Source organism: Gossypium hirsutum, chromosome A12 (assembly GCF_007990345.1).
Source record: "Gossypium hirsutum isolate 1008001.06 chromosome A12, Gossypium_hirsutum_v2.1, whole genome shotgun sequence".
NCBI classification, from domain to species: domain Eukaryota; kingdom Viridiplantae; phylum Streptophyta; class Magnoliopsida; order Malvales; family Malvaceae; genus Gossypium; species Gossypium hirsutum.
Window position 1 is genome coordinate 20,367,609 of NC_053435.1, and position 25,762 is coordinate 20,393,370.

Consider the following 25,762-nt stretch of genomic DNA (forward strand, 5'->3'; position numbering starts at 1 on the left):
TGAATGAGTGGGTCGCGCAATATGCCCGAACCAACCCGGCTGTCCAACAATTCCCAAATTTGAATAATCCACCCCAAGAGCCTGTAATGCCATCAGTCGCTGATCCTGTGAGGCTGAGTAAGCCACCTGTAGACTTGATTAGGAAGCGTGGGGCCGAGGAGTTCAAGGCCATAGTAACTGATGATGCCGAAAGGGCCGAGTTCTGGCTTGATAACACCATTCGGGTGTTCGATGAATTGTCATGCACACCTGACGAATGTCTAAAATGTGCTGTATCTTTGTTGCGAGACTCAGCCTACTATTGGTGGAGGACCTTGATTTCCATAGTCCCGAACGAGCGAGTAACTTGGGACTTCTTTCAAACGGAATTCCGAAAGAAATTTATTAGCCAACGGTTCATTGATCAGAAGCGTAAGGAGTTCTTGGAACTCAAGCAAGGCCGTATGACTGTATCTGAATACGAACATGAATTCGTAAGACTCAGTAGGTATGCCCGAGAGTGTGTAGCTGATGAGGTTGCTATGTGCAAAAGATTCGAGGAAGGATTGAATGAAGATTTAAAGCTACTAATGGGTATTTTGGAAATAAAAGAATTCGTAACACTAGTTGAACGAGCCTGCAAGGCGGAAGAACTTGGAAAGGAGAAGAGGAAGGCTGAATTTGAAGCTAGAGATTATCGTAAAAGATCGACGGGTAAAGCTCCGTTCTCAGCTGTAAAGAAGTTCAGGGAGGATATAAAACCCAAAAAACTTAATTAATGGCTCTAATTAACCCTCTAAGAAATAATTCTTGACAAATTGAAGCGTGAAGAATGAATTCGCGTGACTCCTTGAAGAACAGGGAGAAGAAAACTACTTCTAAAAGTCATAAGAAAAAAATCTTGCACAAAGAAACAAACTCCAAGAGTTGAAAACTTTATTTAATGAAAACAATTGTATGCAAATGAACAATGAAGAAGCCTTTACATAAGCTAGATAAGAACATCCAAATAAAACTCTAATTAATTTAAACAAGAAGTAGTGTTAAACTAAACTTTCTTGTTTGACTAAGAAACAAAAACTCCTAAACAACTTAAAATACTTAAACAATATCCAAAATTTAGAATAAATAAATAATAAAATAATAAAACCTAATAAATATAATATTAGGCTCATATATAATAAAAATTAAGTTTGAAAAAGAACCTAAAATGATTTAAACTAGAATTAAAAGCCCAAAACTCGTAATTCACATCATAATCCTGTCTAGAAATTCTACCCGTGTAGTCTTCACTAAAATAATCATAACTTGAGCTCCAGAACTCAAAATTGAGTGATTTAAAGTGTGTTTTGAAGATAAGATATATATATATATATTCAAATGCTATAGTCATTTAAACCCATAAATGCCTACATTCCATCAAAAAATTCATCACAAGTTGACTAATCTTTTCAGTTTGAAAATTGGCAGCTTGGTTGAATTGACTTTAATAGATTTCACCCATTCCGTTCATGTATCATTCCTTGTTTCCTTAAAAAGATTCATCCTTACATATTTCCTTTGATCAAATCTTGGTTTGATTTTCTTGGTCGTTGACCTTCTTGTTGGGCCTTGAGATAGTGTAAGTTCATCACATCCATGGGTTTGAAATTGGACTTTAAGACTCGCATCATCCCCACTTTAGATTTGGATGATCTTTCCAACCAGGGTTATACATTTTTGAATATGGGTTTCCACCCCTATTTCCCATGTAATTCACTTCATCTGACTAGCTTTCAAAATGTAGCCCATAACCTTGGGCGGGTTCTATCACAGATGGTTTAATGGTAGTTTCTAACCAGTTCGGCCTCTCCAATATTTGTTGATACACCTCTTGTTCGCGACTAGCTTTCACTGTTGGTGGTTTTGGGTTATAAGTGAACCTTTCGTTAAACCACATATACGAATTCATAGCCATGTTGTCTATTAATTGACGGACTCGCTCATATGTGTTGTTCATAAGAGATCCTCTAAATGCACCATCTAACCTGGATATCAAATTTCCATCTAAACCATTGTAAAATAATTGTAGTTAGAGCCATTTTTGCAATCCATGATGAGGCCACTTCCTTAACTGTTTCCTTCAACATGCTTGAAGCTTGTGATCTCATGCTTGAGTTGGATTGTTCTACTTATGAGAAACAAATTGTGTAAAAAATTTTCCGCTAGATCGTCCCACGTAGTTATAAAATCGCCAGCTCCAATGGCATTGTCACATAAGGAAAAAGGGAATCATTGAAGATAAATGACGTCATTGGTTATCCTATTTTATTTAAACGTATCACAGTGTTGAAAGAACCACTTAAGATGTTGGTTTGGGTCCTCCATCATGTTTTCTCGGAATTACAAACTAATCTAGATCATTTGTATCATAGCAGTTTTAATCTCGACATTTTGGCATTGATCGTCGGTCTCTCAATACAACTTCGCATAGCATCTAATATCGATAGGGCATAATCATGCAACATTCTTAGTTGAGTGCCCAGTAGCTCTCCACTAATTTGTGCTTGTGATTCGGGTAGATCGCCAAACAGTGGATTTTTCCAAGGTAAGCCAGCTACCACGGATGGACCGTGTTGCATTAATTGATAGTTGTATCTCAAAAATCGCTCCGAATAAGGATGTGGTTCGATTGGAATGCTTCCACTTCGAGTCATCAACTGAATTAAGAGACAGAGAGTAAAAGTTAGTAAACCTAATTAAAAATTAAAAATTTCAAAAATAAAATAAAACAAAGAAATTGTATTTATAATTTATAATTTTTCTATTTAGCCTACTAATTACAGAAAATAAATTTAAATTTAATGTCAAAACCTCCCCCGGAAACGACACCAACAACTTTGCCATCTCTAAAAATGAGAACATTTAGAGTAAAAATAGTGCAAATAAAATATATAAAATTAAGTGTGGTATCTGCAAGCAAATAGGTCAAACTGTAATATAGTTTTGTGTTACAACAAAACAGTAGGAAATATTTTGAGGATCGTACCTAAGGGAGGTTGAATTAAATCTAAAATGTCTAAACAGTAGTCATTAAAAATTATATTACAAGAATTAGAACTAAAAATTAAAGTCATAAAGTGAAAATAAAAAATACTAAAATGAAATTAACAAATAAAAAAATCTCAAATAACAAACAGAAGATTAACTCACCTCAGTGGTTGCAATTAACTTCAGAATTCGGGTTTTATTAGTGAATTAGTTATTAACTAACCAGTATTATATCTCGACCTCTACTAATTAATTAATCGATCAGTACTCATTTATCTCTCACCTTACTTTCCCAATCGAGATAAATCATGATTTACTTGGCAAACTTATCTCTCAACCTCGTTTAACCTAGATTACTTCCTAGAATCGTCAATCATAGGGTTTAAGCACACATAAATTTGTACCAACTCACTCGTATGAGAGATCCTCATTCTTCTGTTAATCACTCCCTCATCCGCTCGTTAATCTCTCTAAATAATTTATTCACTCATCGATTTAATAACCATCTTCTTTTCAATTAAATTAATCATGCAAAGCACACAATTTATATATTAAAAGAGAGAAAGATAGAAATTGGTCCGCTGAGAATCTTGATGTGTTTGAATCCGTAAAATCCTTTAACATTTGTCGAGATATCATCGTTTGCAAGAGAAACTTAAAAGAAAGTTATGAAAATCCTTAACAACGAAGACTTGGAATCAAATTGAATCTAAGTCAAATAACAAGAAATATTTAAAAATAAAATAAAATTAAACTAAGTTACAATCCTAAACTACTAAACTAAAACCCTAAAATGGCTTGACAAAAGCTCTCTCTAATTGAGCATAAACCTCCTATTTATAAGAAAAGTTAGCAGCCCATTTTAGGTCAAATACAAGCCTTAATCATACTAATATGGATTGTGCAGACGGAAACACTCTTAATTAATTTTTGCCTTCCGTCAGACCTATGTCACAACACAACCTAGTGCGTGTCAAAAAACACAAAATTAGAATATAAATTCTTATATTGGTTCAATTGTGTACACTCAATTAAATCGTTAAAACTATATTAAGGCCTGTATTTTCCCAATAGGTCAACTAACTGAGAATATTGCATAAAAACACTTATTTTGCAATAATTTAACTCTAAGCTAATAAGACTGAAAATGCAACAATTGAAGGTAAAATTGCTTAAAAACAAGGTCATAAAGTGCCAAAAAGTACCCAAACTGGCACTACTATTTGTGGCAGGTCAGATTATGAGACTAAATTTCTAGCTTCGTGACAAGTGGTATTAGATCCAAGTTTTGAAAGGCATCGTTTGAGATGAAGAAAGGAGTAGAGGATCAAATTTAGCCAATGGAGACTCGTGGAAGGGTCAAGAAAGCTAGCTGATCAGGGGACATGTTGTTGGCTTTAGAAGAACGTATGGCCAATCTCGAGTCCATGAGGTATATGAGGGAGACACTTGAGGTAGTTGAAGGATGCATTACAGAGTTGAAATCGATAGGAGAGCAACTCAGGGAAAGCGTGTTGGAGTCTCTTGGTTCCAATATGGAAGAAATGCGAAAGGTGCTCAATTTCACTTTGGATAAGTTGACAATAAAGGAAGATGCTCTTGAGGCTATAGTGATGGCTTTGAAGAAGGAAATAATGACCATGACAAGGGCTTTGAGCACAAGAATTGAATAGCTTGAGGAAGAGATTGCTGTGTGTCAAGCTGCCGTGGGTATCGTAGTGTTGGGTGCAATACTAAATTGCGAGATAGATGTCCCCAAACTGGAGAAGTTCAAGGAGGCTAGGTCTGCAAGGGAAGTGGACAACTGTGACACCCCTAATTTGACCCTAGTCGGGAAGTGGTTTCGGGACCGCTAAACCGAGTTGCAGAAATAATTGAATATAATATTTTATGTCTAAAATATGTGATCATGCATGTGTGAAATTTGAATGCTTTGATTTTTGTCAATTTGAATGTGTTTCTAAATAAAAAGGACTTATGTGAGAAGCTTTAAATATATGTGTGGCTTATTTTAAGTGATTAATTATTGAATGATGCAAATAAGTGGGTTTGCATGCCAATTTGCCACTTTTAATGCTAGTGGCCGGCCAAGCTTATAAGTATGGGCATTATATGCATGGGCTAATATTATTATATTTATTAGTGGTGAGAAATATGTAATAAAAAAATGTATTAGATGAATTAAAGATGAATAAAAGAGTATGGGTAATAAAAATAATGTGTTAGTGGGAGGAGAAACCAAAGTTGGTTTATTCCTCCATTGCCGTAGCTAGGAAAGGGTGGAGAAGAAATTTCCTTTTGTTGTTAAAATTTTCAGCTAAGGAGATTGCTAGATCAAGGTATGTACAATGCTACTCTTGGAAATTCATGCATAAATTGAATGGTTAGTTTGAATTCTACCTATTTCATGGCTCAAATTTTTGTTATTTTGGAAGATTGAAATTCGGCCAAGGAGCTTGAAATTCTTAGTAGTTGTTTTGATGTCATTAGCATGGAAATTTATGTTGGATGTGTTGAATTTGCTAGTTGTTTTGGCTTGGAAGTTAAGGTTTAGTGTTTGATTATGTGATTGCCGAATGTGTGGATAATTGAAGGAAAATTTGTTAAAATGCTTAGTAAATGGATATTTGGTTAATATTGTGTATATTAATTACTTAAAATATAAACTTTAAATGAGTACTAAAGGTTGTATATAAATTCGGCCTTGGGAGAAATGTTAGTATAAAAATGCTTGAAAGTTAAATAGGTGATTGCTTTAATGACCAAATGTGCCAAGGAATAATGCATGATCTAGTTGACCAATATGTGTTAAGGGAACATGAATAAATATATTTCGATGAGCTATACATTCGGTTATAGTATGAAATGCAATGTTAATACATAGTTGCTAGTATGTATATGTGTGCTGGCCGAATTTGAACTTGAATAATGATTTGAGCACGATGTATTGTATTGAGAATAGGCTTAAGTGAAATTGTGATGAAATTGATTGGTGATATACATGGTTAAATAATATGTAATGCATTAGTTAGTAAAATGTATGCCATTTATGTGTGGTATTAAGTATATAATCGGCCTAAACATAGACATGCATATTCGGCCATAGGAAGAAGATTGGTGTTGCATGTATTCGGTTAGAGGCAAGCATATTGATGCTTTTGTCTTGGCTTAGAAAATTCGGCCAAGGGGGAATATTAGCTAAAATGTTGAGTTTGATTCATGATTCCATATATATATGTGACTCTAATGCCTAAAGTATATATGGGCTAAGTACCTTGAGGTTTTCTTTTGATGTTCGAATGAATTGTATTAAATTGCTTGATGTGATTAAAAATGCATATGACCATTGTGTAGTTGAGCTAGAAGGTGGCCATATGACCAATCAAACTCCTTGTCATATTCGGCCATAAGCTAGCATAATGAGACTTTAATAAGTTAAATTTGTTTGAATTAGCTCAAGAGCTTAGAGGACCACAGTTGGATAAGGGAAAGGAAAAAGTGATCGAATAGCCGCCGAAATTGTTCGACCACATCCGAGGTAAGTTTTAAGTGATTAAACGTTGAGTAAATTCAATTATAATAGGACATGATGAGTTGATTTAATAAGATATGATGTGGCCATGATATGTTCTAAGCTCAAATGGTAAGTTCTTAAGTGTTTGAGCTTGGGAATTCAAGGGTAATTTGAAATTGTCTGCTTAGGACAGCAGCAGTAACGTGACTTTAGAAAATCACCATAAATTTATGGATTTGAATTAGAGGCTGAATGAGACATGAAATTAAAGCTTAATGAGTCTAGTTTCTTATAAAAGAAACCATGTAAGCAAAGGAATTTCCGATAATGAGATACTTAAAGTTGTGTGAGACAGCGCAGAATGACACTGTAATCCTCTGTTCTGTTTTTAGAAAATCATTATAAATTGTACAAAAATGGTTATAAGATAAAATTTATATGCTTAGACTCCTTAATGAGTCTAGTTTCAAATGAAATCAAATACAACACATTTTGAATTCAGTTAAATGATAAATTTGATTCGTAGTGAAGAGTGGTCAGATTAGTCAAACAGTGAAACAGGGGAAACTTTAAGAAAAATCTGGTATTGATTGGCCAAACCTAAAATTTTGGAAATTTTATGGATGGAAGATATACGAGTCTATATTCAGGAAAAATTAACGGAAAGTGATTTGGAGTTTTGTAGCTCCAGTTATAAATAATTTAGTGACTATTGCTCAGGAAAAACAGCTTGTGCTGAATTTGAGATTATGTTGTGAACCTTGATAAACTTCTTTTAGTTGCTCATAAGCTATTGATTAAACCCATACTTGAATTCTAAATCGTGATATTGTAAGTTTATGAGTATTCGAATATGAAATGATAGTAAGGCCTAATGGCCGATGTGATGAATGTGAAAGTGTATATATGTGATAAGGCCTAATAGCCGATGTGATGAATGTGAAAGTGTATATATGTGATAAGGCCTAATGGCCGATGTGATGAATGTGAAAGTGTATATATGTGATAAGGCCTAATAGCCGATGTGATGAATGTGAAAGTGTATATATGTGATAAGGCCTAATAGCCGATGTGATGAATGTGAAAGTGTATATATGTGATAAGGCCTAATAGCCGATGTGATGAATGTGAAAGTGTATATATGTAATAAGGCCTAATGGCCGATGTGATGAATGTGAAAGTGTATATATGTGATAAGGCCTAATGGCCGATGTGATGAATGTGAAAGTGTATATATGTGACAGGGCCGAGTGGCCAACGTGATGGATGTGAAAGTGCATAAATGTGATAAGTCCCGAAGGGCATTTGTGTCAGTACTATATCCGGGTTAAAACCCCGCAGGCTTTATGCGAGAATATTATCACTGATTAATGTCCGTAAGCTTCGTGCTCGTACTATATCTGAGCTCTAAAGACCCGATGACTACGTGTGGGAATTTTGTCCGGGTAAGACCCGATAACTTCGTGTGGAGATTATGTCCGGGTAAGACTTCGTAATAAGAATTGCCTATAAATATATTCAATGCGAAAGGTTAAACAGGTATGTACTCCAAGTTTATATGTGAGCTTGATTTGCACTAAATCATAAGGTAGTTATGTGATGCATACGAGAGCAATCTATGAGACTATTCCTATGATTATGTGACATCGGATCAGTGTGAGAGGTGATGTGAAATCATACGATATATCTATGTCACATGAGCTCACTTTTATGTGAAAGTTTATCTGCCTATTGTATATGATGAGATGTGCATATTCGGTAAAGGGATGGTATGCCCGAAGGAAGAGTGAAATAAAAATACGAACAACTATGTTATAATTTGATTGTTATCTGTTGACACTGCTTAAAACTTACTAAGCATTGTAATGCTTACTCCGTTTACTCTGTTTCCTCTGTTTTATAGATCTCATTGCGAAGCTACAGGCTCGGGGATCGTCAGCAACTAGTCACACTATCACTATCCACTGTTTGGTACTGCTATGTTTTGGATTATCTTATGGCATGTATAAAATAGACTAGTGGCGGAAGAATATTTTGGTTAATGTATATAGCCATGCGAAAATGGCTTATATATGTTTGAGCATAATGTTATAATCATTTGGTATGGAATGGTTAATCACTATCATAATTTGTGCTATTTATGCTAAAAGGGCTAGTTGAATCATGGAAACTATGAAATAGGTAAAGTCTACCTTAAAGGCAGATGCTGGCAGCAGCAGTGATGTAGATTTGGAAAATCACTAAAAATAGTAGGATTGGAATTAAATAATGAATAAATTATGTAAACGAACCTTGATGAATCTATTTTCATAGGAAAGTAACGAAATGATCATATGGACAGTATGTTAAGAGATATTCAGGTTCTCGTGAGACAGGTCCAGAACGGTTTCTGGATTCCCTGTTCCGACTTTGGAAATTCATTATAAATTAACCAGAGATAATTAGGAGTCATGCCATATATGTATAGATTCCTCTCTGAGTATAGTTTCTATAGAAACAAACGGCATCAGTATTGAAGCTCCGTTCAGGGAGATATCCAAGTCGTAATGCGCAAAGGTCAGTGTAGTCGATCCCTGGAACATGGGAGACTTTGACTAATAAACTGTACTAATTGGCCCGACCAAAAATTCTAGAAAAAAATATGTAGATGGGCATATGAGTCTAGTTTCAGGAAAAAATTACGAAACTGATTTTCGAGTTGTGAAACTCAAGATATGATTTTTAAGGTGACAGTGTCGCAGTTAGCCAACTGCCTGGAAAATTTTAAAATGGACTGCGATAGTAAGCGAATTTAGTCTGTGAACCCCTCGTGTCCGACTCCGGCAACGGTCTCGGGTACGGGGTGTTACAACAACTTATTGTAGAAGATGGAACAATACTTCCATACCAGGGGCATCAATGAGTTGTTCCCCCAATATGCTGAGAAGGAGGCTCAGTTTAAGTTGTATCAATTCTCACAAAAAGACACAATTCAGGAGTATGTGAAGGAGTTTATTAAACTGATGCCCCAAATTACGAATCTGATCAGTGCAGAGGTATTCTTCTATTTCATGGATGGATTGCAGCTGTGGGTCAAACATGAATTAGAATGTTGAGGGGTCCAAAAACTGCCTAAAGCCATGAACATGGAATAGTCCTTAATCAAGCTTGTTTTGAGGAAAGAAAAGTTTGATTTTTCCAAACCCATGGAGAAGGGAAATGATGAGGAAGAAAAAGAAGGGCAAGTTGAGTATAGCAACGATAATGGTGGCAATGGGAAACCACAAAATGGGAAGGGAAACCCAACAACCCGAAGGAAAAGATGTAACACCCATTACCCGGTTCGGTCACTAGACATGAGTGACAGGATGCTACTACAGTGACCGAATCATTCTAACACAATTTATAGCATTTAATCGAATTTAAATCATTAATTAATCTAATTACATGTAATAGAAGTTATGAAAACAACATGGTTTAGATTTAGCATATAAACATAGATTAATAGATTCCAGTCTGAATTAAGAACCAACTTGAAAATTTTCAAAACTTTGGACTAGGTATTGATATCAAATAAATAAGAATTGATATTTTTATGGTAAGTATCGATACTAAAATTAGTATCATTACCATTTTGGCATTCTGCCAAATTTAAAAAGTTGAAATCAAAACCATTTTATCAACACTCAAAAAAGTATTGATCTTTATAAATAGATATTAATACTTATTATAAGTGTTGAAACTGGATTAGCATTCTATCCATTTTGAAAACTATTCAGTTGGTAAAGTACTAATACCTTAGTCCTTAGCATCGATATTTTTGCCCAGATAGTTAAAAACCAAGTTTTAAAGTATTTTCATGCCCAAATCAATAATTCCATACATTGGTGCATCAATGCACTCAATCAACATGCATAATTATCATTCAAAGTATTCCAAAACGCCACAATTCAATAATATTCAATTAAACTACTAATATACCTCAAGTGGTACTCGAATATACATCCATTTCCAAATTAAAGTGACTATGCAAAAATTTCAATACTTAATAATTCATAAACTAGCCAAATGAACATCATGAAACTATAAGATCATACATTTTATCCTTCGACATATTCACTTATCCAAACTAGTCAAACTAACCCCGCAATTACATCATACAACTCATGCAATTCCCTGGTAGAAGCGTGGATTTTCTCTAAGATTGGTGTGATTGTTTTCTTGTTTTGTTTTGGGTGTCTGCCTTTATTCTTTATTGCATAATTGGGAAGTGGTCGTGACTAATGCGTGTACCTGTTGTGTGGTTCTCCATTGACGGGGTTGGTGTCATTCTCGAAGGTTGTACGGTGGTTTCTGTTTTTGCGGTGGGTGCGGCTGCGTCAAATCAGCGTCTGGGGAATGCTTTGAGAATTGGTGATCATCGGGAATCAGTGAAGTTTGTCTTTTTTCCTTGAGTTATATTGTTTTCTTTTTTAAGTTTTTTGATTGTACATGTTTCCTGTTTTGTTCTTTCATCTTGTGCATGAAAATTAAGTTTCTTGCATGCAGCCACTTTCTTCTTGATTATCGCTTTTCTCATGAGCATTTATTGCCAGAGAGCTTCTTTGACTTTTCTACGTTCTTTTGCATGAAATATCTCTTTCTTGAGTTTGTTTTATATAATGTGCATTTATTGCGTGATTACTTTCTGCCTGCATGTTTCCCTATCGTTTTCGAGTACATAGTCTATCCTATCACTTAGGGTTTTAGCTACTTTTTCCTTTCTTGTGTTCATCGTGTGTTGACCTTTTCTTTTGCATAGATAGTTGTTTTTTGTCGTTTTTTGGCTTTCTGATTGTTTGATTTGTTTTTTCGGTTTCTTTTATGCTGAGATTAGGTTTCAATGTTTAGTCTAACTAAGTAGGTTTCTTTAGTTTTTGTTTTATTATTTTTAGTGCTCTTCTCGTCGTGCTGTAAATCTCTTGCATATGGGGTTTTTTTTTTGTTTGTTTGTTTTAATTCTCTTTTATTTCCGATTGTATTGTGGTTATTTATTGCCGTTTCTTTTGTTGAGTTTTTTCTCTTCTTGGGTGGTTGCGTTGGTTTTCTTGGTTTTGTTATAGCTCTTGACCATCGAAGGGTGTCGGGCTCCTTGGTGGCGTTGTGACTATTTTGCTCAAAGTGGTTGACGACATAAATGTCTTACTGGAAAGATTGAAGTTCTCTAAATAAGAATCTATAAGGGTCATAAGTACAACCAACACCGAAACCAATATCCAGGTTTTGAAGCCTAGGCGGTGGGAAAGATAATGGCAAAGGAGAAAATTAACAAAGAGGCGATGTAATAGGGTTTTCAAATTGTTATGGTTCACAAAAGAAGAAGTTAGTTTTGTGGCTTTAAATGAAGAGGTGATCTTGGTTAAATTTGGTAGCATAGAAGACAGAACAAGAATCTTCAACCTAAGGCGATGGCTGTTCGACCAATGTCTCTTCGCGATGTTACCCTTCATCACGGGTAAAGAGATAGATGCTTATGAGTTTAATTTTACATCTTTCTGGTTAAGGATTTACAATATTCCATTGGAACATATGGATAGACAAACTGCCATTGATGTAGGCAAGGCTATAGGAGAGGTGGCGGCTATAGCTTAGAGAGACAAGAATGGAGGGTGGACGGAATTTATAAGACGAAAAATTAAGATAAATGTTTTATGTCCTCTGCGAAGAGTGGTTCATTTGGTTGGAAGAGATGGAGCTGAGACTATATGTGCTATTAAGTATGAAAGGCTGCCAGCATTTTGCTATATTTGCGGCCTCATAGGACACACAACACAAAAGTGCCCTAAGAAAGATGAAATTCATGAAACAAATAACCTAAGTTTTCAGTACCGGAACTGGCTGAGAGCACAAATAAGAGGACCCAACCAAAACAGAGGCGTGTGGAGAAATGGGATTGAAATTTTGGACAAATCAAGTTCCTCACATGAAGTAAACAACGGGAGTAAGACAGGTACTAGGGAAGAAAATGAAACCATGACGCAGAAGGGGACAGCAAGGGCTAGAGATGAAGATTCCGTTTCAAACTTCCCAATGGAAAAGCGCATGTCTAAGTCTGCTAATGAAGGAATGGGAAGAATTAAGTGTAAAGGAAGAGATTAAAGGGAATCAATGGAGAGGGCACTGATGAGAGCCCTTATTGATTGGCTTGAAGAAAGTTGATGGACAGTTTATCACCTTGTAAGGCGGCGGCTGGCGACCAGCCCCGCCAAGACCAATGAAGCTCTTCTGCTGGTACTGTCGAAGGCTTGGGAACCCTTCGCCAGTTCGTGAGCTCAAGCAACTTTTTGTTACTAATAATCCTAACGTGGTTTTTTAAGTGAAACAAAGACGCAAGCTAATAATCTTACCCGTATTCGTAATTTGTGCAGGATGACAGGCTGTTTGGCGATGAGCTCGGATGATTGTAGTGGTGGCCTGGTGATGCTTTGGAGAGAAGGAGCTGAGGTGGCTATTCAAAGCTACTTGAGCAATCATATTGACTCGATCGTGAGGATGGACAACTAGAGCAACATTCGGTTTACCGGCTTTTATGACCAAACGGATCCAAACTCTAGAAACTGATCGTGGGATACTCTAAAAAGAGTTAGCAGAATGGTAAAAGAAGATCGGATTGTGGGAGCGGATTTCAGCCCTATTATGGATGATGCTGAGAAAGTGGGGGGCCGTAGAAAGCTGAGGGTGCACATGGAAGAGTTCAGAGAGGTTCTGGAGGAGTTGGCTTTGGTCGACATTAAGACTGCTAGAGGATGGTTTACTTGGGTTAATAATAGGGGTGGAAATGACCTGGTCAAGGAGAGGTTGGACCGTTTTGTTATGACTACTAACGCTTTCTCTGTTTTTCCTTTCATTGAGACAAATGTGATTAGGCAGACCAAATCGGACCATGATGCTGTGATGTTGGATACGTTGGGAAGGAAGCCAAAAGAGAAATAAAAAGACCGGAGGCTCTTCTTCAAGTTCGATGCTTGCTGGGCAAAAGATAAGAGGGCCAAAGAGATTATTAAAAATGTTTGGTGTAGGAGGGGAAGCAATATATTGGAGAAAGTTGATAGGGTTCGTGAGGAGTTGGGCCCGTGGCAATATAATAGATATAGCAAGATGAGGAATCACATCTGTAAGTTGACTGAGCAAATCGATAGGATGATCGATGGTCCTCTTGAGATGTCAAATGCAAACAGTTTGAAGGAGGCCCGTATTAAATTGGGAAAGCTTTATGCGGAGGAGGAAGGGTACTGGGCACAAAGGTCCAAGATCAGATGGCTCAAAGAAGGGGATAGATACACTACATTTTTTCACGTGTGAGCTGCTAGTAAACATAAGAAAAATAACATTGAGCGGCTCAAGGATCAAAATGGAATATGGATGCACGATACCAAGGATATTTGTAAGGTGGCAGCTGGGGACTATTTTAAAAACTTATTGAAGACTAGTGATTCTACAAATGATGATGTGGATATGAGCTATATTAAAATATGTGTCAATCAAGATGTCAATAACATGTTGGTTAAGAGGTTCATGGATGAGGAGATTTTGGTAGCATTTAACCAAATGAATCCGTGAAAGGCTCCGTGGATTGACGGCCTCTCTTATATTTTCTTTAAAGAAAACTGGGAGGTCGTGGGTAAAGACATTCTCATCTTCTGTCATGATATTTTAAATGGAACCAAAGATATTTCATGCATCAATGAGACGATTATTGTTCTTATACCAAAATTAAAGAGCAAGTGGACATGTCTAATCTTCGGCCTATGAGTTTGTGCAGAGTGATATACAAAATTGTCACAAAGACATTAGCGAATCGTTTGAAGGAAGCTCTGTTGTATTAGTTAGAATCAAAGTGCCTTTGTCCCGAGAAGGATGATCCATCACAATATTCTCATTGCGCATGAGTTGATGCACTACATCCAAACCTCAGAAAATGGCCCGAATAAAGTTCTTATGGTAAAGTTTGACATGAGCAAAGCAATACTATCGGGTGGAGTGGAATTTCCTTGAAAAACTCATGACAAATTTGGGCTTTGATGATGTTTGGGTTAATTTAATTATGAAATGTGTCCGGTCGGTTAAGTATGTGGTTAAGTCGGTTAAGTATGTGGTTAAGTGTAATGTGATTTTTTAGGATACTATTATCCCAGAGAGGGGTCTCTGTCAACGGGATCCCCTATCCCCCTATCTCTCTTCTTATTTTGTATGAAGGCATTATCGAGAATGCTTCTGCGTGCTCAACATTGTGGTCTTATTCGCGGTATTCGGGCTAGCATAAATGGACCTAGCATAAACCACCTGTTTTTCGCAGACGATGCTCTCCTCTTTATTAGAAATAAAAAAGAGGAAGTTGATGCTTTTATGAAAATTCTTAAAGATTTTGAACTTGTGTCAGGGCAATAAATTAGTCTTGAAAAGTCTATGGCCTATTTTAGTCCGAATACCCCTATGAACCAAAGGCAGCATTTTGGTAATATGCTCCGTATGCGTGTGTTGAAAAATTGAATAATTACCTCAGGTTACCCTTTCATATTGGAAAGAAAAAAATCATTACCTTTTTATGACATTCTTAACCGCGTTTCTTGTAGGATTAATAGTTGGTTTAAAAGACTCTTATCCTATGGTGGTAGAGAAGTCTTTATTAAATTTATCCTTCAAGCATTACCTACTTATGCACTTTATGTTTTCCTTGCTCCTAGGAGAATCATCGAGGAGATTTTTTCGAAGATGCGCAGAATGTGGTGGTCTTGTAAGGATAAAGACCGTGGGTGGGCTATGCTTGCATGGGACAAAATCTGTCTCCCTAAAGTGATGGGAGGGTTCAGATTGAGAGATTTTCGTTTGTTCAGCATGGCACTCCTAGGCAGACAGGTCTGGAGGCTGTTCACAAAAAAAGACACTTTATGCTTTTAGGTCCTTAGCTCCAAATATTTCCCGGAAGGTAACCTTTTCTATCCCAAAAAGGTGGCTAAGCAGTCTTTTACATGGAATAGCATAGCTACTGCTGCTACGGCTTTGGAGAAAGGTTTTGGGTGGTTGGTGGGTGACGGTAATAGAGTGGACATCCATCTTGATAATTGGGGTTTTGAGGGGTTAAATGGGGACTCCATCAATTGCAATGGATCGCACGTGCATGAAAAAAAGGTGCATGAATTATGGACTATTGACCGAAGGTGTTGGAATAAAAAAAGAGTGCTCGAAATTTATGGAAAGTGCATCGGAGACTGAGTTTGCAACCTGCCCATCATTCCAAACGGTCCAAAAGATTGTCAGGTTTGGTTTCATAATCAACATGGTTTTTAAACGTCAAAATGGGCATATCTGTGGCTTCTATTTCAAAGGATTGGTATGGGTCCTCACCGTCTCTTCTGGAAGGTTATTTGGAAGCTAAATACCCTTCCAAAAGTTAGAGTGTGCGCATTGAGACTGGGCATGATATTCTGCCTACAAATGTTAAGATTGTGTATTCACCAAAATGCGAATAAAGAGTGCCAACGATGCGGGGCTGGTAATGAAACCCTTATCCATGTCCTTAAAAACTGCCCTTCGGCTGGTGCTATTCTTCCTTGTAGTGGCCTGGATGGTAGGTTGATAAACAACAACTTTGAGTACTGTATCGACTGGTTGGAAGAATCCATGAGATTGCTTGACAAGAAGGCTATGGATGACTTCATTACTCTTCTGTGGAGCAGCTAGAATAATAGGAACAATTTCATATTACGCGATAAGTAGGAGGAGGCGAGTGTTATTTGGGAGAGAGACCTCACCTTAAGCAACGACTTCCGCGTCCATAACCTTGTTCATAAGCCGATGATTCCCGTCACCCCTGCTTGTAAGAAGTGGAACCCCCCCCGGGCCCCCTCGTGGTTTTTCCAAAGTCAACTTCGATGCCACTGCTTCAAATGGGAGGATGGGTTTTGGCGTGATTGTTAGGGATGACGAATGTTTTGTTTTAGGCGGGACAGTGAGTGGGCTGAGTTGACTGCTTTTGAAGAAAGTATGAATGTGGCGGGGAACTTAAATATTCTGAAGGTGGTTTTTGAGTCAGACTGCGCTAGTTTGGTAAATAGAATAAAAAGGAAAGGGCGGGGCATTACCATTCTGGGGCAGTGTGTGGACAAAGCTTGCATGAAGCTGAAAAATTTTGCTTCGGTTGACGTTAAGTAGGCCCCTCGGAGCTGCAACAAACTTGCTGATTTTATATGTAATTTTGCACTTAAAAATAATTGTTCTTGGAATTTTGACATTAATTATCCAAAGGAAATTCATGATTATGTAATTTTTGATGCGATTAATTGAGGTTTCGACCTTTTTAAGGTCTTTTGATAAAAAAAAAACTCATACAATTCCAAACTATGTATACAAATCTTTGTACAACTTCACATGTTATCAAATTAAGCTTGCCAAATTCTCATTTCACACATGTCCAAAACTTGGTCAACTAGATATTACCATGATAACTATCACTAGTATACATTTCTTACCATTTAAATCCAAGTATTACTTAATACCATCACCAAATTTGATCTATAAGTCTGAGCATAGCAACCAACACTTACCTCATATTCAAATCTTATACACGTAACATAAACTTTTAAAGCAAACATTTATAAAATAGCCATTTCATAAACTCTACAACATCATCACTTGAAACTCAAAACAGAAGATCACAACCAAGCCTATATACATGCCACATAACCAAAATAGAACAATACAAAGGTCTATCGAGACTGAAGCTTGATAGTGTGAGCTCTGAAGTTATCCAATTGCCGAGTTCCACAAAAATACTAACTATAGGAAACAGAAAACGAAATACAGTAAGCTTAGTGAGTTCATAAGTAAAATATACTTTAATTTACCTTGAAATGTAAGAAATACATAAATATAATCAACTTATATAACATTTTCAATCTGGCATTACATTTTACAAGAAAAAGGTGTGTATTTCATAACACCATACAGTAAAACATTTCAGATATAGATACCATTCTATTCAATCCATTTATTCAAATTCCATGCATAAGCTCAAGTCATTTATTTCATTTACATAATTAGATTAGCTTGATGAGTGATAGTAAAAATAGTTTGGATACTTGAGTATCTATACCATACCAAGGAGCACCATAGTGTGATACAGAGGCATTGAACTACAAGCAAGGGCACCGTAGTGCAAACAGGGGCACAAAAGTGAAAATAGAAGTACAAAAGTACAAACAGGGGCACCGAAGTGCAAAATAGAGGCACCGAAGGGCAAACCTGTACAAGCGCGCAACTAACCCAATTAGCATGTTAATTATATCCTAATTGTTTACTAAGTTCAAACGAGCATTAATATAGAATTCAAGATCTTAACATTGTAGCAGCATTTTCGTAAGTCAAATCATATATCATGAGCATTTCGTATCTATTCATCCTTCTACATGTATTATAATTAACATATAAAAAACATTATAATTTAGTCCTACTCACATTTTTGTACCATTTTGCTAATAGTTTAGAATATATATACTTGTAACATCCCGAATTAGGGCTAGTCGAAATAGTGGTTTTGAGACCACAAATCTGACATAGAAATAATTATTTTATGATTATTTTATGGTACATGATATGATTGCATGTTTGTGTGAAATTTTCATGAAGAAATTCTATGCCTAAAGTGTCCAATTTGACTTTAGGGACTAAATTGAATAATTTGTAAAACTTTTGTCCTAGAAGCTTCAACCATGAAATTGCATTGGATCATTAATTAGAGATCCTTAAATAGCAATTTGACCAAGTTCTAAAAATTTTGGACAAAAATGGACATGAATAGGAAAAATTTGAAAGAAAGACCTTAAGGGCAGTTTGGTCATTTGGTTAATAAAAGAACAAAAAGGGAAAATCAAGCAAAAATGATGTCCATCTTCTCTAAGGGTGCTGAAATTTGGAGAGTCTCCATAGCTAGGATTTTCAACTTTTCAAGCTTGATTGTAAGTGCTCCCTAGCCCCGTTTTTTATATTCTTTGCATTTTTGAATTCTTTGAAGCATGATCAATCCATTTCTAGCCATATTTTGAGCTAGATTTCATGTTCAAAAACTTACCCATGTGTGACATGCATGTATTTTGATGTTTAATGGAAGAATATGAATGTTTGATGTGTGATAAACATTTTTTACCAAGTGATTTCTAGTGAAAATGGTTAAAAAGGACTTATTTGTAAAATGGGTAGTAAGATGTATAATTTAATGAGAAATGTGGGCTTCTATGAGTAAGTTATAAGTTTTTCTAGGCTTGGGTAACAAAGAAAATGAACACATTTCATATTACGAGCCTAGGCACTAATTTGTAAATATGTAAAAGTTTGGGGACAAAATCATAATTTTTACCTAAATATAATTTTTGGACTAATTTGAATAATGTGATGATTAAATGAGCTAATTTTTCTATTATATATCAAGAAAAATAGAGTCCAGACCTAAACCGGGGAAAGAACAAGATTTTAGACTAAACCGAATTAATTGTCCATATTTTGTACCGAGGTAAGTTCATTTGTAAATAATGCAATGTTGTATCATGTTTTAATGCTTAATTAATGTATGAATTTCTATGTTTAATTGTTACAATGAGTGTATGAATGATACTATGGTCAATGAGAATGACAATGTGAACGAGTTCGACAAAGATGAGACGTCGAGAAAATCCCGTTTGAACCTCTGGAATAATTTAGGATACAATGTAACATGTCACTAGGAACTATGTGATTATGAGCTCATGAGATTATGTGTATATGTGACTATGTGAATCCGGGTGCTGGTCTTGTATGTTCTATCGGTGGCTGGGTAGCCTGGCATGTGTTGCGGGTACCTGTCAGCTTGTGTGAGCAGCCCATGTAGTTACATCCTGAATGTCAGCTTGTGTGAGTAGGCCTGTAATTGGCTCGAGAGCGAGCAATGTGTGATTGTGATATGAGGTAGCATATGGCTACGTTTGAAGCACTATGTACAAGTTTTCCGTGTATCCGATAGTATTCTGAGTGTTCAATGGGTAAACTTGTGAGTTATTCAACAAGTAAGTCAATGATAAGGAAATATAAGAATGTGTTACGAGCTGGTACAGGTATGTACAAAAAACTGATATGAATGATCTCGGTATGTGATGAACTTTTGGTAAGATTGAAAATGTGTAAGTTATGCCTACGAATTTAAGTTATGCCTATGAATTTATGATGACACATATTAAACTATGTTATGTCAATGGCATTTATACATATATGATTACGTTGCTATTTATTTGCATGTGAACTTACTAAGCTTTATGCTTACTCCTCTCTCTTTTCCATTTTCTTATAGTATCGCCAAGCTAGCTCAGGGATCGAAGGACGTCAGAGACTCGATTCACACTATCAACTGGACACTTGGGCATAGTTAGTCTCAACATTTTGAGTATGGCATGTATAGGGAATTGGTCTTTTTGTTATATGTCATATTGGTCTAGTCAAATGAGTTGGCTTATGGTAATATTTAACTTATTTTGTATATGGCCATGTGATATGGTTTATATTGATTATTTGGGTTGTAACCGTAATTAATTAATTAGGCATGCATGCAATGTGTTATGCTTGATGTGGTTACTTGTGAATGATATGTGTGATGAATGGTGTATGTGCTAAATGAATGAATCGTGACTAATAAGTATGACCAAACCTATGGTATAATTGAATATATTGGAAGTAGGTTTACCATGATGAACAAGCATGAAATTGGTGTAGAATGCTATGTGAAAGCTTGATGGTTTGGATAGGTGATATGATGATATTAAAAAGTTATAGATTAATCAAGTTTATGAGTATTTGAATAAGTAAAAATACTATGTTGCATGCCATCAAAAATATATTAGTGAATGAGCATTTAAGGGGGACAAATGGCTTGGAAAATAGCCTCAAAGTTGTCCATACGGGTAGACACACGGGCTTGTGTCTAGGTCTTGTGTGACACACGGTTTACCCCATGGGTGTGTGATTCGACCCTGTGTCCCCTGCACCTTAATTAATGCAAAACAGAATGCCCAATAGTAAACACACGGGCAGAGACACTGCCGTGTGTCTCAACCTTGTAAAGGGTACGGCCTCAGGACATGGGTGTGTGCCCAGGCAGTATGAAGTCTGCACTTAATTATTGGAATTTGATTCGCCACATGGCCTAAGAACACGGACGTGTGCCTCAGCCGTGTGACCCTAATTATGTAAAGGGTACGGCCTCAGGACATGGGTGTGTGCCCAGGCAGTATGAAGTCTGCACTTAATTATTGGAATTTGATTCGCCACATGGCCTAAGAACACGGACGTGTGCCTCGGCCGTGTGACCCTAATTATGTTGATGACATCATAATCAGAGAGTTACACGGGCTAAGAACACGGGTGTGTCCCAAGCCACACGGGCGTGTGTGATCACACAGTCTACCCACATGGGCGTGTAACCCTGTTTCATGAAATTTTCCTAAGTTTTTCTAAAGTTCTTGAATTATTCCCGAACTACTCTAGATGTATGTTTTGGGCCTCATAGGCCCATATAAGGGACAATTTTCATGTGTATGAATAGTTTTAAATTGAACGAAATTTTATGGCCAGTTGTGAATGTTTGCTGGTGTTTAAGTTCGGTAATGCCTCATATCCTGTCCCGGTGTCAGACAAGGGTAAAGGGTGTTACATTTAGTGGTATCAAAGCTATGGTTTCGTCGATTCTTGGACTAATGTAACATGTGTATGAGTCTAGCTATACATGCCATAGATATATTATGATAGTGTGACGACTCTTGATGATTTTGAAATGTGTTTTCATTTAGTAAATGGATCCCGACAGAGCAGTGGCAGATGATGTTCAAAGTAACACGCTTGCACCCACTGAAGGGCCAGCGCCGTTTGATAGTAGACCCCTTACAATTAGTCAAGGAGAAGGAAGCTGGGAATCCTTTCTCCATATGATGAATGTCTGGTACACTGAGTTCATTCGAACAAACACGAACGTTCAACCCCCTCCACCACCACCTATTCCTCAACTTAACCTTGTAGCACCCCAAGGTATGGACTTCGTGAAACTGAATAGACCTCCAGTTGATAAGATTCGGAAACAAGGAGCCAAAGAGTTTTGAGCTAGTAAAGATGATGACCTTGAGAGGACAGAGTTCTGGCTCGAGAATACTATTAGGGTGTTTGATGAGTTATCATGCACACCTGAGGAATGCATGAAGTGTGTTGTGTCCCTTCTAAGAGACTCGGCTTATCAGTGGTGGAACACCCTAGTGTCGGTGGTACCAAGGGAAAGAGTTAATTGGGAATTCTTCCAAGAAGAATTCCGTAAGAAATACATTACCTGGAGATTTATTGATCATAAAAGGAAGGAATTCCTCGAGTTAAAACATGACCGAATGACAGTAATGGAATATGAGAGTGAATTCGTGAGGCTAAGAAAATACGCTCAAGAATGTGTATTGACTGAGGCCATCATGTGCAAAAGATTTGAAGATGGATTAAACGAAGACTTCCGATTGTTAGTGGGTGTCCTTGAACTGACAGAATTTGTTGTGCTCGTAGAGACAGCTTGTAAAGCCGAGAAATTGGCTAAAGAAAAGAGAAAAGCTAAGTTAGAGTCTCGAGATTTGAAGAAGAGATAGATGGGTAAATCTTTTTAGTCCTCAACTAAGAAACCGAGAGAGTTTAATACTCAATCGAGTGTTTTAGCTGGGCTTTCGAACAAGAACAATGGGAAACAATATTCGAGTCATAATGCTCAAACTACTTCAATAGTGAGTGTGGGTAACGCTCGACCTAATAGACATGAGTGTTAAAATTGTGGCAGACGTCACCTTGGTGAATGCTGGATGAATAGCCGGGCATGTTTCAAGTGTGGTTCACATGATCATTTTATCAAGGATTGTCCTGAGACGGTTGAAAAGGAAAAATATCAGAGTGCAAGATCAGGCAATGCTACTTTTAGAGGGAGACCACAGAAGAATCTGGGAAATGGAGTTAGTAGTAAGAGTGCACCTAAGGATCCCACTGTGAGACTCGGGGGTAGAGCACCTACGAGGACTTATGCCATTTGCACTCGCGAAGAGGCTTCATCCCCTGATGTGATTACGGGTACTTTTCTCTCTATGATACTTCTTTTGTTGCTTTGATTGATCCAGGATCTACCCATTCTATGTATGTGTGAAATTGGTGTCTAGCATGAATATGCCCATCGAGTCTACAGAATTTGTGATAAAAGTGTCAAACCCTCTAGGCAAGCATTTGATAGTTGACAAAGTATGTAAAAACTACCCTTTAATGATTAGAGGTCATTGTTTTCCGGCTAATCTCATGCTTTTTCCGTTTGATAAATTTAATATAATACTTGGTATGGATTGGTTAACCATGCATGATGTAGTAGTAAACTGTGGAAGGAAAATCATTGAATTGAAATGTGAAAGTGGTGACATTCTTCGGGTTGAATTAGATGAATTGGATAGCTTGCTAGTAGTGATTTCTTCCATGACTACTCAGGGATGTATGAAAAAGGGTTATGAAGCTTATCTTACCTTTGTGTTGAATACGAAGGAGTCTGAGTTGAAAATTAAGTCAGTGCTGGTAGTATGCGGATATTCATATGTGTTTCCGGTTGAGTTGCCCGGATTGCCTCCAATTAGGGAAGTTACGTTTGGAATGGAATTAGTTCCGGGTACTACACCTATTTCAATTACTCCGTATAGGATGGCTCTGACGGAGTTAAAGGAGTTAAAAGTCCAGTTACAAGAGTTAACGGATAAAGGTTTCGAGAGACCTAGTTATTTTCTGTGGGGCACACCGGTGCTATTTGTGAAAAAGAAAGATGGTTCGATGAGATTGTGCATTGACTACCGACAGCTCAATAAGGTAGCCATAAAGAACAAGTACCCCTTACCAAGAATCGGTGACTTGTTTGACCAATTGAAGGGAGCCACAGTATTTTTAAAGATAGACTTGAGGTCTGTTTACTACCAGTTGAGAGTTAAAGATTCAGACACACCGAAGACTGTATTTCGGATGAGGTATGGTCACTATGAATTTTATGCCTTTTTGTTTAACGAATGCTCCCACTGTATTTATGGATTTAATGAACTATATTTTCCGACCATACTTAGATAAATTTGTGGTTGTTTTTATTAACAATATGCTGATTTATTCTCATGATGAGACTGAGCATGCCGAACACTTAAGAACGGTTTTACAAACCTTGAGAGACAAGCAGTTGTATGCTAAGTTTAGTAAAAGTGAGTTTTGGTTTCGAGAAGTCGAATTCTTGGGGCACATTATTTCGGGTGATGGCATTCGAGTAGATCTGAGTAAGATTTCAGCTATTGTTGATTGGAAACTGATGAGGAATGTGTCAGAGGTTAGAAGCTTCCTAGGCTTAGCTGGATATTACAGACGGTTTGTTAAAGGATTTTCCATGATTGCTACTCCGATGACGAGATTGTTACAGAAAGATGTTAAGTTCGAATAGACAGAAAAATGACAACAGAGTTTTGAGAAACTAAAGGCATTGTTGACTGAGGATCTAATTTTAGTATAACCTAAACTGGGAAAAGAATTTGTGGTTTATAGTGATGCATCATTGAATGGATTGGGTTGTGTGCTTATGCAAGAAGGCAAGGTGATCGCTTATGCCTCGAGGCAGCTAAAACCTCATGAGAAGAATTATTCGACACACGATTTGAAATTGGCTGCCATTGTGTTTGCGTTGATGATTTGGAGACATCATTAGTATAGTGAGAAATGTCGTATGTATACTGATCATAAAAGTCTTAAGTACTTGATGACTCAAAAAGACTTGAACCTACGACAACAGAGATGGCAAGAGTTGATAAAAGATTATGAGCTAGTGATTGATTATCACCCGGGAAAGGCGAACGTGTCGCTGACGCTTTAAGCAGGAAATCCTTGTTTCCATTGAGGGCTATGAACACTCAGTTGGCCTTAACAGATGATGGTTCGATTCTAGCCAAGTTAAGAGCTAGACCAATGTTTCTCCAAGAGATTTATGAAGCCTAGCAAAGTGAAGGTGATTTGTAAGCCAAAAGAATTCAATGTGAATCGGGTATGGAATCAGATTTCTGGATTAGTTTCGATGGTTGCGTACATTCCGAGATAGGATTTGTATTCCTAAGAATACTTAGTTGATTCAGAAGATTTTGCTTGAGGCCCATAGTGGTTATTTGTCTATGCATCCGGGTAGTACGAAAATGTACTATGACTTGAAGAAATTATATTGATGGCCGAGTATGAAAAGAGATATTTCTGAGTTCGTTTTGAGATGACTAATTTGTCAACAAGTGAAAGCTGAACACCAATTACCTTCAGGCTTACTTCAGCTTGTGATGGTTCCTGAATGGAAATGAGACCGTATTACTATGAATTTTGTGACAGGTTTGCCTTCGACACCGACAAAGAAATATGTTGTATGGGTTGTTGTTGATCGATTAACAAATTCGGCTCATTTTATACCGGTATGTATCGACTATTCACTTCACAAGCTAGCCGAGTTGTATATTTCTGAAATAGTAAGGTTGCACAGAGTGCCTTTATCGATTATATTAGATAGAGATTCGAGGTTCACTTCGCGATTTTGGAAGAAGTTGTAGGAGGCTTTAGGTCATTTTAATACTGCTTTCCATCAACAGATCGACGGTCAGTCTGAGCTAGTAATTCAAATTCTTGAAGATATGTTGCGATGTTGTGTCCTTGAGTTCCAAGGTAATTGGGAAAGTATTTACCGTTGGTAGAATTTGCCTATAACAATAGTTTTCAGTCGAGTTTGAAAATGGCACCTTATGAGGCATTGTATGGGTGTAAGTGCCGAATGCCTTTGTATTAGACCGAACTCAGAGAGAATCAGATTCACGGAGTTGATTTAGTCAGAGAAACTAAAGAAAAAGTAAAGATAATACGTGATTATTTGAAAGTTGCTTCGGATAGATAGAAATCGTACATGGATTTGAAATGGAAAGTGATTGAGTTTTAAGTCGATGATAAGGTATTTTTTAAAGTGTCTCCATGGAAAAAGGTTTTGAGATTTGGTAAGAAAGGCAAACTAAGTCCACGCTTTATTGGACCGTATGGGATCATCGAGAGAGTAGGGCCAGTTGCCTATCGGTTAGCCTTACCATCTGAATTACAAAAGATTCATGATGTGTTCCATGTGTCTATGTTGCACCGATACTGATCTGATCCTTCGCATGT

The 25,762-nt window shown here is 37.0% G+C and overlaps 1 long non-coding RNA gene across 1 annotated transcript; it reads left to right on the forward strand.

Moving 5' to 3' along the window:
• The first annotated feature begins 10,506 nt into the window (after window positions 1–10,506).
• LOC121211489 (uncharacterized) lies at window positions 10,507–16,763 on the forward strand. The gene is made up of 3 exons (XR_005906678.1): window positions 10,507–10,937; window positions 11,605–14,482; window positions 15,226–16,763. It is a non-coding gene; the product is annotated as an uncharacterized lncRNA (long non-coding RNA).
• The last annotated feature ends 8,999 nt before the right edge of the window (window positions 16,764–25,762 follow it).